The sequence below is a fragment of the Liolophura sinensis genome, chromosome 9, assembly GCF_032854445.1.
Source record: "Liolophura sinensis isolate JHLJ2023 chromosome 9, CUHK_Ljap_v2, whole genome shotgun sequence".
Lineage (NCBI taxonomy): Eukaryota > Metazoa > Mollusca > Polyplacophora > Chitonida > Chitonidae > Liolophura > Liolophura sinensis.
Window position 1 is genome coordinate 8977603 of NC_088303.1, and position 15133 is coordinate 8992735.

The window sequence follows — 15133 nt, forward strand, 5'->3', positions numbered from 1 at the left end:
GCGACGTGCTGAAGCATACTCGTTACAACGCATGCGTCGCTCACTACGCTTAGCCACCTCACCACTGGTGTCCTCGCACGGAACTGTTGAATCAGCATTCATAATTACTTTGCTTCAGGTGTGGGTTCAGCCGGGGACACACTAGGCAGATTTTTTCGCCTGTAAGGACGAAATTAATCACGCACGATATTCGCATAGCTGCAGGCATACTATGTGGACTTTTCTGTTGATCGTCGTCAGTAGCTTATATCATGTGACCTAGAAAACCATGTGACACAAAAAAAATTTTCATAGTCAGTGATATCGCCGACGCATTTCTTCGCTAGTATTTGAAATGGTTGATAGAGACGAATTTCGTTTTAGACAAGTTCGCCTGGGAAATATGCGGTCGCCGGTGCCGACACACCAGGAGGATTTTTAAAAAATGACATTTCCCTGTCTCACCTGCATGCCCGATATAACTGGGATACAAATGCAAATGAATTCGTCAACTTATTTAACTAATTTAGATATATCTAATTTATTACCACCATTGCTTCGTCAAAATGTTGATTTATTTTCTTCTGCCGACACTGAATTACGTTTTGAGGGGAACATTTGTGTGTGACAGGTCGTTTATATCACGGTAAATCTCCGTTATGTGCTTGCATATATTCCACTGTGAAAACCACGGTTTCTAAATATTCCAAATAGGTTATATACGAAACAGTAATCTTAGGCCATACACCACAAAAAACTAATTTGTTACAGACAGTAAAATAAATTATGTTATGAATTAATAGATTATATTACAAATTATTAGGCTATATACACAATAGATGTGTTCTGTTGTTCCAATGAAGAGAAAATAATTTTGTTAGTTTAACCGTGTTGCCAATTGTGTATTGTGTTGGTGCATTATCATAATGCAGAAACATAATCTATTTAAGCATCACATTAATATTATCGGAAATGTAACAGATTAGCTTTGATTGGTTGGTTGATTTACTTCTTGATTCGTGATTAATGGTTGATTTACTTTTTGCATTGGTGTTTTCGTCGCACTGAAGAATGTTTCACTTACACGACGACGGCGGTCAGTATTGTGGTATGGGAGGAAAGCTGGCGATTGTATAGTGTTAAGTCTTCGTGTAATTCATTAAACCAGTCTCACATACAGGTCAACTCTGTTCCCTCCAGCCTCGCCACAATATGACTGAAAAAATTGCCTATGTGGCGTTAAACCATAATCATTCATTCACTCCCCTCAGCCAGTTTCACGTCACATGCATGAGAGCTTTACACGCTAATCAGAGAGCACCGACACGCCTCCGTACACTTTCATTGGTTTAACGCTGACCCCAAATGAAAAACGGTGACTCCACAAACTTTTTAACGACACATACTTTCGACTGTAGTTTTCTGTGTTCTTGATTTATTTACATGTATTTGTTTTCTCTCGCTTCAACCCTGCATAGAATAATACGTTAAGCCTACACTAGGCCTATACTCCAAATAAAACTTATGCTCATCTCTTTCTACATGTTTTTTTTTTTCAAGACTAACAGATTTCTTGCGCACGTTTTGTAACCATGTCTATTTATAGGTGGATACTTTCGTTCCTAGGCGAAAGTGACACTTTTCCGATGCTGTGGTTTTATAATCATGAGCTCTTTAATATCACATCTCAGGAAGTAAATGGGTAAACTAGAACATCTGGTAGGAAAAGTTATTTCACTTCTCACCTGAAACAACCATTAACAAACACTTTTAGTTAACCTAAAAATGACCGGGTAACGACACAATGGACTGGAAGTAAAACTTGTAAGAACAACAAAAAACACTACATACAGTACGATATAAATATGAATATTGAATGTGATATTTATGTCTTTCCTGGGGTCACCTCCCTTGCTGACCAGATCCTAGAAGTGTGAATTTCAGCGGCGCTAAGACATATGGGCGAGTCAGTGGATTGTTACCTTTAATGCCCAGAAAACTATGTGTCTTTACATGTCTCTGAAAATAACCCAGTTCTTCGTAAACTCTGCTTCAAGGTACTAAGGTGAAGAGCGTTCGGTACCATACGTATCTCGGTGTAATATTGCAAAAGGATGGTAAATGGGAGGCCGTACTCGGACGATAGTAACAAACTGTAACAAGGAACTAAGCATAATGGTTCGCGTTAGACCCTATTGCCGGACCTAAATTGAGAATGTCTGTCCTCACGTCGAAAACAGCACAGGTTGCTCCTTTTTTTATAAAGTAGTCACTGGTCTTTCTCTACATTATCTTAGACAACCCTGTCCTAAAAGAGTAATAATATCGCATTTCTTTCCCCAGACTATACTAAGGACTGGAATTCCATTCCCCTAGAAATAAAAGAATCATCTGTACAGTAAATTAAAGACTGCCTTATCCCATTACAGAAAACTATGTTATCGTCCATGTGTAGCTCTTTCAATAATTTTGCTTCAGTTTTGCACTGAAGGATGAGAATGGAACGGAGCACTCTTCGCGCCCACTTATTTAAATATAACATAAATGGTCAAAATTCATGTCCTGCATGTGGTTCTAAACATGAAAATACTCAACACTATTTAATAAATAGAACCGCGTTTGTCATTCAAAGGGAGCACGTGCTTAAGTCATTCACAAATATAGTCTCTCCTGGTGTGCTTCACTCTGTTTCTCACGCACTGTCCAAAATGTACCACATGTATATGACTGACTGGCTCAAATGACCTGACTCTAGACGACAATTTAAAAATGTTCGAAAGTATTCACAGTTAAACATCGAGTACCCATAGATTCGACACTAATAAAGACAGCTGTCCTTTATTCTGGTTGCAATGATCACCTAGGTGACTTTGAGCAAGGAGATATCAGAAGAACAGTGGGTGAACTTGGGCCATAAATGTCATTGGTCCATCGTTATTCGCCTTGTATGCAGCAGCCTGTGTCCGTGTTTTAATGCTAACAGTCGATATTATGTATTTCCTATCATTATATCGCATAAATGAATTGGCGAATACCATGGAAATGTTGTAATACCTTATGTAAACAGGGTATATATTTTTGAGAAGACTCCCAAATGGCCCCTGATTGTGGTGAATCCTCGATAAAGAAATAAATAATTAAATTAAATTGCAGTATGTATAAAAACTTCTCCGAGGAGACCATTTATTCCCAACGTGGAAATCTCACAATTAGAAGTATCGATTATACGACTTTGTTGTGAAATTGTTATACCCATTCAGGTTATTCTATTCTACACACAAACAATCAAACTCATATTTTATTTATTTGCCACTGTGGGAGCAACAAAGTCTCGAATCTCGTCACACACAAACTCATTCACCATACAGAACTGATTCTTTGCAGCTTGTCTTTAATTACACAAACTCATGCATCACAATCGCAATAACTGAGGCAAGTTAAATAGACCACTTTATAGAAGTAATTCATTGTACTGCTCATTTCAGATATGGAGCAGTCTTACATATTTTTATTAAATGAGAACTAAAATTGGAACTCCTGCAGCATAAGGCTGTCGTATTGCATGTTCACTCGGTAGCATTAAATGGACTCAAATTATGTTTTGTTTCGTATTTCTTTAAAAATACTGGAATTGTGTTATATTATTCACAATTAGTATTAATTTATAATTAAAGTAGGATACGGCAAGCTCTGTGGAGTTTTATTCCCGCCAATATAACATCTCTGTAGATATATATTTGTATGTATAATATATTGGTGAGTATAAAAAAAAAACTGATTATTGAGTCAATCAATGCTGTTTTTTTCAGTTAAAAATATGGATACCCACGGACCTTATAAATATCATAACGTTACACCGACCTGTAAAAATCAGACCGGCAATAAACATATTTTCTCGTCTTAAAAATTATTTACATTAAAAGTTACAGTTCTCAGCACAATAAATACTAATCAGTGGTAAACACCGCCACCCCCAAAAGAGAAAAAATATCTCGCAACGTGCGAAAGATTTTTCTATCTATATGGCTGCGTACGTAAACCAGCCTACGTGTTTAAGGTGATAAATTTTGTGTCAGCAAAATTGAGCAGTTTTCATTAAAAATACCCACTCATGGTATATATACTCATAACAGTAGAAACGGACACGTAGTTAGAGTTGCACTTTCGGAGAGACGAGCAAGAAGACACGACGAGAAACATTTTAATTAAGGTGTGTATTTTTAGTTGTAATCATAACATCAACCTTTATGAATTTACGTCAGGTGTATGGATATGTAAGGGCCATTCCGGCCTGCGGCCCTCCCACTGTTGAGGCTATGTGTTGAAATTTAGCTACCGCTACATAGGTGTATAGCGGCTTATATACTGGGAAGTTTCTCACTTACACTTCGCTACACCTCAGGTTTATTTCCATAGAATGTTCTCAAAACAGGACAATACATTTGAAACCACCCTGAACAACTAGATGGGAAATCGTCGCCCCTTGCCGCCAGGTTGATTGCCAATCTGCTCACAGTGACAGATTGTCTTCGAGATAACGGAAGAGGTTTTTCCCCGGTATGCGGTTGAAAGTTGTTATGTAACAGGTGTGACTGATGGAATAGGCCAAGCTAAAATATTCGTTGCTAACCATCATCCTACTGTGTGCCACTAAGGGCATAGGAGGAGTTCCTTTTCCGTCTGATATTGGTATTTGAAACAAGACTTGTCTTACGGATTATACCGTGAAGTATATGACGGTGGCTTTAATTGACATTTACTCCGAAGCTCAACTGATAAAAACAGGTACCCCTTTCTCAATGTAATTTTACGATACGCTGTTAGCTGAAGTAAATGTCATTGAGCTTTCAATGGAAGAATATTGTGTATAGTCTGTATAGATTTACAATAATAAATTTAAACTTATCTAACATATGGCTTGACAATATACGAGGATATAAAAAAATTCTTTTGTGGTTCAAATTCACCCAAGTGGGTTTCAAGGCACGGATGTTTAGCACTGGACCAATGCGGACAGTGCATTAGAAGCCATGAAATATTATGGCCAATGTAGAATTTCTCTGAACTTCCAAATTATTTCAGTATTATGAAGGGAATTCCCTCAGGAAAACGCCTTAAAATAGCAAAATCTGCTTTTGACCCAACTTTTGTCTTTTGGTCAAACAAAAGGAAAACAGCTAGAAATATAGCTGCTAAAGCAGCGATGGCGGAGTTCAAGCCTGTATTTCTAAGAGGGGTCACGTCCAGTTTATTGAATGGTGTCTTTATGCATTGGTGCACAACCAACTTAATTAGAAAGTGTAAATTCATCGTAGCCATCAATGCATTGCATGTACACTATATAGTATGTACATATAAATGTGCACATTTTGTAAATCGGCCTTTGGACTTTACATGAGGGCGTGCATGTGATGTGGTTTTTAACACATCTCAACAGTTTTCAGCGTTTTTTTTTACACGCCGATTTGGGGGAAGTTGCGCTTTTTCGCAATTTGATAGCAACAAAAGTGTATATAGCAGGGAAAAAAATAAGAAAGGTTTCCTGATCAGGACGTAAAACTATGTCAGGTAACATGTTTAGAATTTTTAAATTCAATTTTTTTCGTTTTCATATGACATCACTTCCGGTGAACCTAATTTCCATACACGCTGTATTCTTTTTCTTCCCAAATAGTGCTTGTTATGTATATTAAATTTCAAGTTGATCGGACATGGGGTTCTGAAGAAAATGACTCTCACATCATTTTACTTCAACGCAAAATAGCCGCCAGGCCACGTGTTTCAGGTCGTGAAAAACTGCATTAGACAGGACTTTTTGTCAGACATCATCTGTAGAAGTGTAGAAATTATTATCAAAAAACAAATTTTTGGTCACATGACATTTTCACCCAATAGCGAGCTTGTACAATTTTAAACCGAGGAAGTCCTCAGGACACGCGTAGGCTTTGTGCAACGACCTTTCAGCTCAATCGCATCAGTTGTTCAGAAAAAGGCTTTTTTGGGGTTTCGCACAAAATCCAATACGCCAGCCAAGTCATGCGACAAAATGTCTCTAATAGGTAAAAAGTACAACTTCAGATCCTTTCCTACAGTACAACAAAATTTCTGGCATGTCCCATTTCTCGTTTTCTCAAAAAATGTATCACCATATTGTTGAGAAAGATGATAACTGAACGCAGTTTTACGGCTTCCAAGATGTCTCCACACACAGTTTCCAGCTTCGGCCTCAGCTCAGGAATGTCCCTGCACATTGCAGTCAATGTAACATCCATTAAGAATCTGCCTGGTCCTGTAAACGGAATGTTAACAGCTTAGGAAGAAACTCTGTACATGCATTACATTGTGTATGTACTATACGGCTGTATATGGACATTTCTCAGTTATTTGAATCATGACAACTCTTTTGTTTATCAACGTAACTCAAAACTTTTAGGACAACCCTTTCAACTAACTAATTTTCAGCGTTTTAGCTGTGTCTGTTTTCTGTTACGTGACCTTCAGAAATGTGATTTTTCGCGCCTTAATTGCAATTTACGACAAAACTATTTAAGATGGGTAAAAAAAATAACCACGGATTCGAAATCAGCAACTCAAACTACAACAGGTAGTATGTTTGTAATGTTGAATTTCACAAGTTTGTGGTCACGTGACATTCATGTACGTGAGTTTATTTCTTCCAGTTTCAAGATATGAGATATGGGACATACGCCTTTCACGTAAAGCGGTTTTTTAAAAATCGGCTCCGACCAGAATATGAGCCGCTAGAGCACCAGTACATAACAGTACAATTTGGAATGTACCGCTTTGCAGATCAAAGAAGTTTATGTCTGTAAGTTTCGTTTCTTAAACACCAGCGGTATTGTCAGCACGCTGACAAATAAATGAAATATTGGACGTTTTTGTTCAAAATCGTAAGCAATAAAAGATATAAAAAAAAATATTTACAGCTTCGGGCGTAAATGGTCATGGAATTTCTGCAGTACATACCTTTAAACTTTAAGCTTATACGCGTGTTATTATTTTTTTAAGGTCCCAGCCATGAAATCCGGAATCTCTTTCATCGCGGGTTTGGCGGGTATCTTATGTCTCATACAGTAAGTTACATCAGCAAACCAATTATAGACAGCAACATTTATAATGCATTTATGATAATTCATAAGGGGTTCTAAATAAATAAGTTGGTTGTAAATATTTATATTTATAGAACACGTGACAATACAATTATGAATTGATAAGGAAAAAATCCACGCCCATTGTCCAGCATCCCACAGGTATGTGAATAATTGTGAGGCCACCTGAGACAACGAGTTCTTGGTGTCGAAAGAAATGCACCAGAAAACGTTAACAGAATATTCCTTTAAACTTGTAAGACATCTAAGTCAACATATCAGCGCCATATTCGAGACAGTGTCGTTTGCTGGAGATACGAATTTAACTTCAAAAATAACGAATTTCATGCCAGCTCGATATTTGTTACTCAAAATTACGAATGAGAAGGTACCGCCAATTTCGTATTTATATGAACAAAAAACCTAATGTTCGGTTAACTTATATTTTGCCAGCACGATATTCGTTATTCAAATGGCTAATGACAATTAGATTTGTTGTTAGTATAATGAATAGTGAATATAGTGTTAACTGCTGGTGGATGCAAAATGTCCTATTTAACGATCATATCAGTGTTTAAAGCCACATGAAGTGAATAATAAAATCAACGTGTGTTGATTGAACTTCAGCGTTTTGCTTTGACCAATTTTGAGTCAGTACAAACTGCTTCAGGTGATGACACTACAGTCAACATACATCATATGTCTATTTACACTGATTACAATATGTGTGACAACAAGCATAGTGAACTGACTGGACGGGCTTTTACAATAGATATAAGGCGGAATAACAAAGTTACCCTTCCCTCTGGATATGCTCCAGTTTGCGATAGGAAAGATATGTCTGGTTTTGATCATCCGATTTGCATAACGTGAACCACCCGGATGTTGAGATAAGACAATGAAAACAGCCGAGATTTCTTGCATTTATCTGGAAGTAAATTCAATATGTTATCAATGGAAAACTGTAGAGAATGCATAAAATGTACAAGTATGTGTTTTGCATCTTTTGGTCATGCTCATTTTTTGATATTTTTTTCTTTACCTTCCGTTTCAGATTTACACTTGCAAAGACAAAGTCTTCTGTTGCCAACCATCCGATAAGGCCTCCTTACCCTCACCCACAACACCATTTCCCACACTTTCCCTATCCTCAGCCACTACCTTACCCACCGAACCCATACCCACCGAACCCATACCCACCGTACCCATATCCACCGCACCCACAACCTAGGCCACCAACTTACCCTCCAAGTAAACCGTCTTGTGATCTCTGCACCGAGTAAGTTGATTTCAAACAGATGGTAAATTATCGTCGAAGAAATCTAGATTTGTCAAAAAGTTAGATGTTTTTAAACGTTGTAAACAAAATTTCCCTTTGATGTTATATACGTAACATATTAGACAAAGTATTTTATACCTGCATAGCGCGCTTGTCTGTTGAAGGTCTCTCTTGTTTTGAAGCCATGAGAGTTAGCGTTTATGTGCGCACCCTACTTTTCATAATGCTGCATACTTATGGTTGTCGTTGTTGTTTTAAAGAGTGAAAGATGGGCTGAAAGAGACCTTGGATTCTTTACAAATGATCAGTGATCAAGTGACTCCGATGAATGACTGTCCAGGAGGTAATTAAAATATATCCGTCTTCTACAAATGTCAATGGTCGGACAATATAAACATGTTTACAATGGTGAAACATGTTAGTTGCTGAAAATAAAAAAAATGAAAATGATCTTACCGCTGAAAAACCATAAGGCCAACGTTTAGCCCTTTAAATATTTTATATTACATACTTGACAGCACCTGTTGTTAGCTATCGCTTTGCATTCGCAGCGTTTGTGCCTTAGGCCATATTCCGCAAAGCAATCGCTGTATGCTAAATGTTAAAGGAGTAGAAAACTTTAAAAAAATATGACACTATGGGCTGAAAAGAGCACATTGTTTTCTCTGGTGGTGCCTGCTGCATAACTTTGCGATTTTTCCCCACCATACACGTAAAGTCTGAAAACGACAAAGCCGACATAAATCGCTGAGTCCATCTCGCCATCCGTCTTTAACACACCATAATTTATGCTGGGGGTGTGGCCTCTCAGCCAATAAGATTCGTAAAACTGCCGGCTTGTTCGTGTAAACTCGGATCCTACGTCCAACATTCCGATTTCCCGATCGTCAAGGGGAAATCAAACTCTACTGTTCACTACCTTCTAGGAAGAAGAGTTCTACCGAAAATGTACGAACTGCACCTTGTAGGTTTCCAACTGAAATTCTCCTCCTAACACAGAGCGGATTTTGGGGCTAACTTTATTTACAATTCATCATCTTGAGGTACATATTAGAATTTTTATAGCATGCACCGGCGAGGAAATGCATACTCTTTCCAGTGATATTTGTTTGTAATTTAAGTTTTCTTCTCCTTTAAAGATATATGTTGCCATAGTAGTTGCTATTCATGATACTGTTTCCAACAGCCTGCGCATGGTCGTGGGTTTTCCCCGGGCTCTGTTCGGTTTCTTTCCACCATAACTCTGGCCACCGTCGTATAAGTGAAATCTTCTTATATAATATATAAAATAATATATAATGTCAATATTATTTTACTACATAACATAGGTCAGAGGCTTAGATTAAATTTATTACTCTACCAAACACACTCCGTCGGGAACGTTGAACTTTTTCTATAACTGTCCGTCCTTCTCCTCCATCCCTACTATTTTGTTTTACCACGTGACTTTGTCGACTGGATGGAGTGACGTTGTCGTTTGATGAACAAAAGACGACATGATCCCGCTGATTTGAGGCATGATTTTGTACTTTAACGTTCCGTTTATGGTATCAACAGAATCGCCAACTTATATCCCTGTGGTATCAAATTTATTGAAGTCGAGTCAAAACTACCGTTTGTTTATGGCCAGTGTCTCGAAACAGACGAAATTTTTTAACTCTCATTTAATAAAGGCGCTGGAACGGTAAGGTGGAGAATCGACCCCAGAGAGGTACGATAAGAGAGTGCAAATTTCAAAATACACAGCCCTGTACATGTCCAAATCAGAAGTATAAAACTTGATCGAATCATAAAAGCTATATGGCTTTACCCCAGAGAGATACGATAAGAAAGTGAAAATTTCAAAATCCCAGCACAGCCCCGTACATGTCCAAATCAGAAGTATAAAACTTGATCGAATCATAAAAGCTATATGGCTATAAAAGATATAGTTGCTTTGAATAACCCTCTAAAAATGCACTCTCCATCAAAACTCCAATTTTTCGATCAAACGTTGAAGCATGTCTTTAATTTACAGTATGAAGATCGACGTTAACCAGAAGAATATCTTTACTGAACCTTTCATGTGTGTATTTCTACGTGCTGTCAAAGTTTGGTTTTGGTTAACGTTGGTTTTCATATGTAAAACATAAACTTTATAATGTGATCAGGTTTGTCATGTTTTGGCAAGTTTAAAATTCGTATTTCGGCCATAGACAGGCGTCCTTCACAGTACAGTGAACTAACGAAGCTACTGTGGAGAACAAGTTGTAACTCGAGGCAGAGTTCAAATCTTTATGGGTTTTTTTCTTTAGCAACGTACTTTTTGTGCGAGTAATGGTATAGGCTGTCTCGCATTAACTAAGTGTTATCATGAATTAGAATTGGTAAGTTAAGCTATCCTGTGTTGGGTCTTCTATCTACTATTAACATTAACATGTTATGCGTAGCGGAAGTATAATGCCAAACATTTGTTATATATGTACTTAATTGATTGGTGCATAACTGCGTGCTAAATAATTTTTCAGAAATGTACACCTCTTGTGCAGTGATTTCCCCCCACTCTACGGTGTCTGATGCAAGAGTTAGATATTTCAGTGCGACTGGAGGGTCTACCATTTTTCGATTTCATGACGTATACATGGCTTCAGTGTGTGTTTGGGACATTATAAGTCGTGTGCTTCCCATATAACAGGAAAAGAATAGTAAGACAGGACTGGAAAAGAACTAGCTTTACGAATGTGTCAGCAGCTGCTACTCACGGCTATAGTCAGTTTCGGTTCTTGAGGTACATACGGTTTCTCAGTATGATCTGTACATACAACAAACGAAATTATTTATCAGCTGTCGACAGATCTAGAGGAAATTGAGTAAGGCTAATTTTCTGCGATCTGCAAATTAGAAGGCCTATAGCCTTATGTTCTGATAAACAATTTTGTGTTCTCATAAATGTTTCAATTTGTCAGATTTCCGCTTTATATCTGGAGATTTTACTAACACCCCGAACACCCCGTCCAGAGTGTCATGTCCAGAGGATTATGATGTGATCGACTGTAGATGTGATAGAGAAAATGATGATTGCGACGGGACGCAAGTCATCGGAAAAACGTGCACAGCCACAAAGGCTACGAGCGGTCACCAAGTTAAAGTAAGAATTTCTTTCTCACATGTCTGGATTCAATTTCCCACGGACTTGGAAATAGCCTTGCGTCAAATAGCCTGTCATTTTTGGGTGCCATGTTTGTCTCCGGGTCAGTTTTCTTCAATTAAACCATACATCTGACATCCGTCGTATACTAGTATTAAGTAAAACATCATATAATATGGTAAAAAATGTCATTTTCCTGAATATAAATGTCTAAAAGTCAGGGAACTTGATGGTTCAAAAACACTGATGTATTCTTAATCCTATCGCTTAAAACAGAGCGATACTGGGAATCCTTCATTTTACTTGCCGATTTGAGCATCCACTAAGTAGCGACCATGTTGTTATTTAAAATCATATATCTTTGCCTCTAACAAATATTTCTTTAATTTCTTTTCAAATGCAGGCTCTAGCTATATGTGTTCCCAGCTGTTCTGGACCATACACTTTCGTGACACAGCCAAATGATGGAACTTTTGCAGAATTCCCAACAGTTACCTGTGGTGCAAACACTAAACTTCTCGGTTGTTGGGCCCTGTAAGTTACAATAATTCTTTTCTTTGGCGTAAAACTTAGTGTGAGCTTAGTTATAACTTCGAGTCAAAAACTGACACAAATACTTGTATAAATCCGTGAATTGCTAATTATCCTGGACTGTCGCTCATGGTTGCATTGTTGAAGCATGTACGAGGCCATGTGCTTTTGTTTGTCTATCGAATAGTGCGTGCAGTGATACGCAATCGAAACAGGTGAAGTACACTTAAGACTTATCGAGGAAAGTAAAATTTCGGCCTCCTCACCTGATGTCAATTTTATTCGCTCGTATTTCCCTTTAGAGCTTGTTTGGTGAGATTCTGTCTAAGAACATATCAGCCTTTTACCTTGACAATGCTTTGGATTTACTGTTAACCCATCCAGACGTTGGGCCCGATCATCGTATATGGTCATCTCCCGGTCACCGACTTTTTCAGGTCAAGCATTTTTCTCACTGATTTGAACTAGACTAAATGTACATGCATCGACAGAGTATACCGCAGGAATTTTAAAAGGCATCACTTTTGTGAGCTATCGCAGTTCAAAGTAAGCAAAATCGTGCACATTCAGACAATTGAAAGCATCACCAATGTTATTAGTTTTAACCGATCGAGTTTTATTTCTATAACTAGAGAACTGAGCCGTTTCCGCATACGTCACCCGGACCGTGCTTTGCCTTTCAACCATATGATGCCACAGTCCACAATTAATTTTCAATACGTACGTGTTAAAGTTTGCCCTCACAGCACTGTTCCTATATCTGCGGGCCTGATAATTCTCGTCCCCTGACACAACTCCAGCCTTATTTCTAGGGGTTAGGGGTTGGCCGATGAAATGTTTCACAAAACTGACAAACACTCATCTTACTCTACTATATTTATTCATATTTGTTATCGCCCTTGTAAAGGGAGATAGCCCTAATAAAGACAAATTTCTAGTCTAAGCAAGATGGCGCATGGACACAAGCGATATCTTATGAGGTTAGATAACACACATGAGTGCCAGTGAGTGCCAGGTAGGGAACAGGACGTAGATTTGGTCAATGTGTACACATTCATTTTCACATTAAAAAAAAACAAGAAAAAAATAAATAGGAAATATAGCCTAAAATATTTTTTCGTCGACTTGAGCGGAACATTTTTGCCGCACCCCACACCCCCAGCCTACGCCCCTGTGTAGGAGGCTGTTATATGTCATATATAGGGCTTACGGACTGGTTTCGATCTCCTGTGCTTTGACTCAAAATAAGAACTCGAAAGATACACAACAAATAGACAAGAAACTAACAACAATTCTGAGCTTATTCTGAAGGTCCACAATCCATGGCCTTGAACTTTAGTCTAGTGGTAAATGGCAATAAACTGTGAATCCAGTATGTTGTTGAAAAAGGGGAAGTAACAAGGGCCCAGGTATTGGACTAGGTGCATGCTTCTTGCAGCGGTACACGCGCTATAAGGTGTATGGATGGACAAGGTACTGTACAATATAGCTTCGAGCTGAAACCTTGTTTTGTGATTCACACACAAACCTGCGGATTTTTATTTGCAGATTACTGGGACCAGATTGGATTACTTACTTAAACATCAGTATTATCGTTGTTGGGCGGGATCACAAGTCTGTGTATAAAGCAGATTCTGGTGCTAAAATTGGCATATACGCCCTGCCTTATTCCCTCAAATAAAACATAAGATAAGTAAACTAACAAGGAAGATGGATTCAGTTGAGGTTTATAAATCTACCAATTATTATTTTATACTCCTTAATCTCTTAGGACTAAGGATATTGTCAGGGCCTGTCCGTCTGCCTGTCTCCATCTTTATCACTGTCACACGCCTGAACATTGCTCAGATGGTCCCTGGGACCTGTTGACGTCTCTCCTTGAATTAATTCGCACATCAATCAGCTTCATACGCTTAACTGCCTCCATTTTGTGGCGCCAAAACTCTGAACCTCGAAGATTTCTGAATTTTTGTTGAAATGATGATACGCCTTTTTACATCAATGCTTTAATTTGTATATCAATCAACTTAGGTTGCATTACTATCAACATTTTTTTCTCGCTGTTTGTCTGAACCTTTTAAAGTGAAATCGTAGAGTTTTGAAGAAATAATCAGTGGGTCTCTTGTCTTTTGAACATTAATCAGCTTAACGTGACATGTAAGCAAATTCTTTGCACTTGTAAGCAAATTCTTAGTGCGACGTCTTTACGAAGTTTTAGAGTTCGTTCAGGTACTAAATCACTCACATTGAAATAAAATATAATCATTGAGCATGTAGCTTGTATAAACCCGGAGAAATCCTGCCGTCATTCGATTTCAACACAGAGGGCGGACCATTTGGTCTCATTAATATTTAACCGGAAGGGACCAAAGCATACGCGCAGCGTTCGGAATGTTCCCTGTAATACCGACTTTACCGAGCCCTGTGCGCATGCTCCATATCCACTGATTTGACAGCGCCTCATTTAAATATTCTGGCCGAATTTTCAGATTTCATTTTTTTCTTTTCTTTTTCTTGTTGATTATTTTTAAACATTCACTTAACGTACAATACTGGGGGTGGCATTAACGAAAAGATTGTGACTTTTACCTCTTGAGAAAAATACCCGATACTCGTGTCATTGTGTAATAACGCAAAAATACCTAATACATGGGCGATCATGTCACTTGTAATTGCGTAACTGTTGTAATCGCCATATGTCTGGCCATATTACAAATATATGTAGGGCTGAGGATTGCTGCAAATGGACTGATGTATTTCTTACGCAAAGTGTTTCTCGTTGTGAGCCATGTAGGGTATGGGCAACCATCGCTGCTATCTCGACTGTGGACGTGAATTGCGCCACCATTCTCTACAGTTCAGCCCAGATCGTCCATTATGGTCATAGTATTTTCATTTTATCTCTGTGGTTTGAGACCCGATCTGACACTGACAAAGCAATGTAATCATATAATTATACCGAATGGACAAAGTGATTTGTTATTTGGTGTGGTGTGTGAAATTGGAGGAGGCCCAAATTCAACTGGCCAGAATTCGCCATTGTCAAGGTTCTATTAAAAAAAACTCCGGTGTAAAACATTGTCGATAATTTTAAATTCCTATAACCTT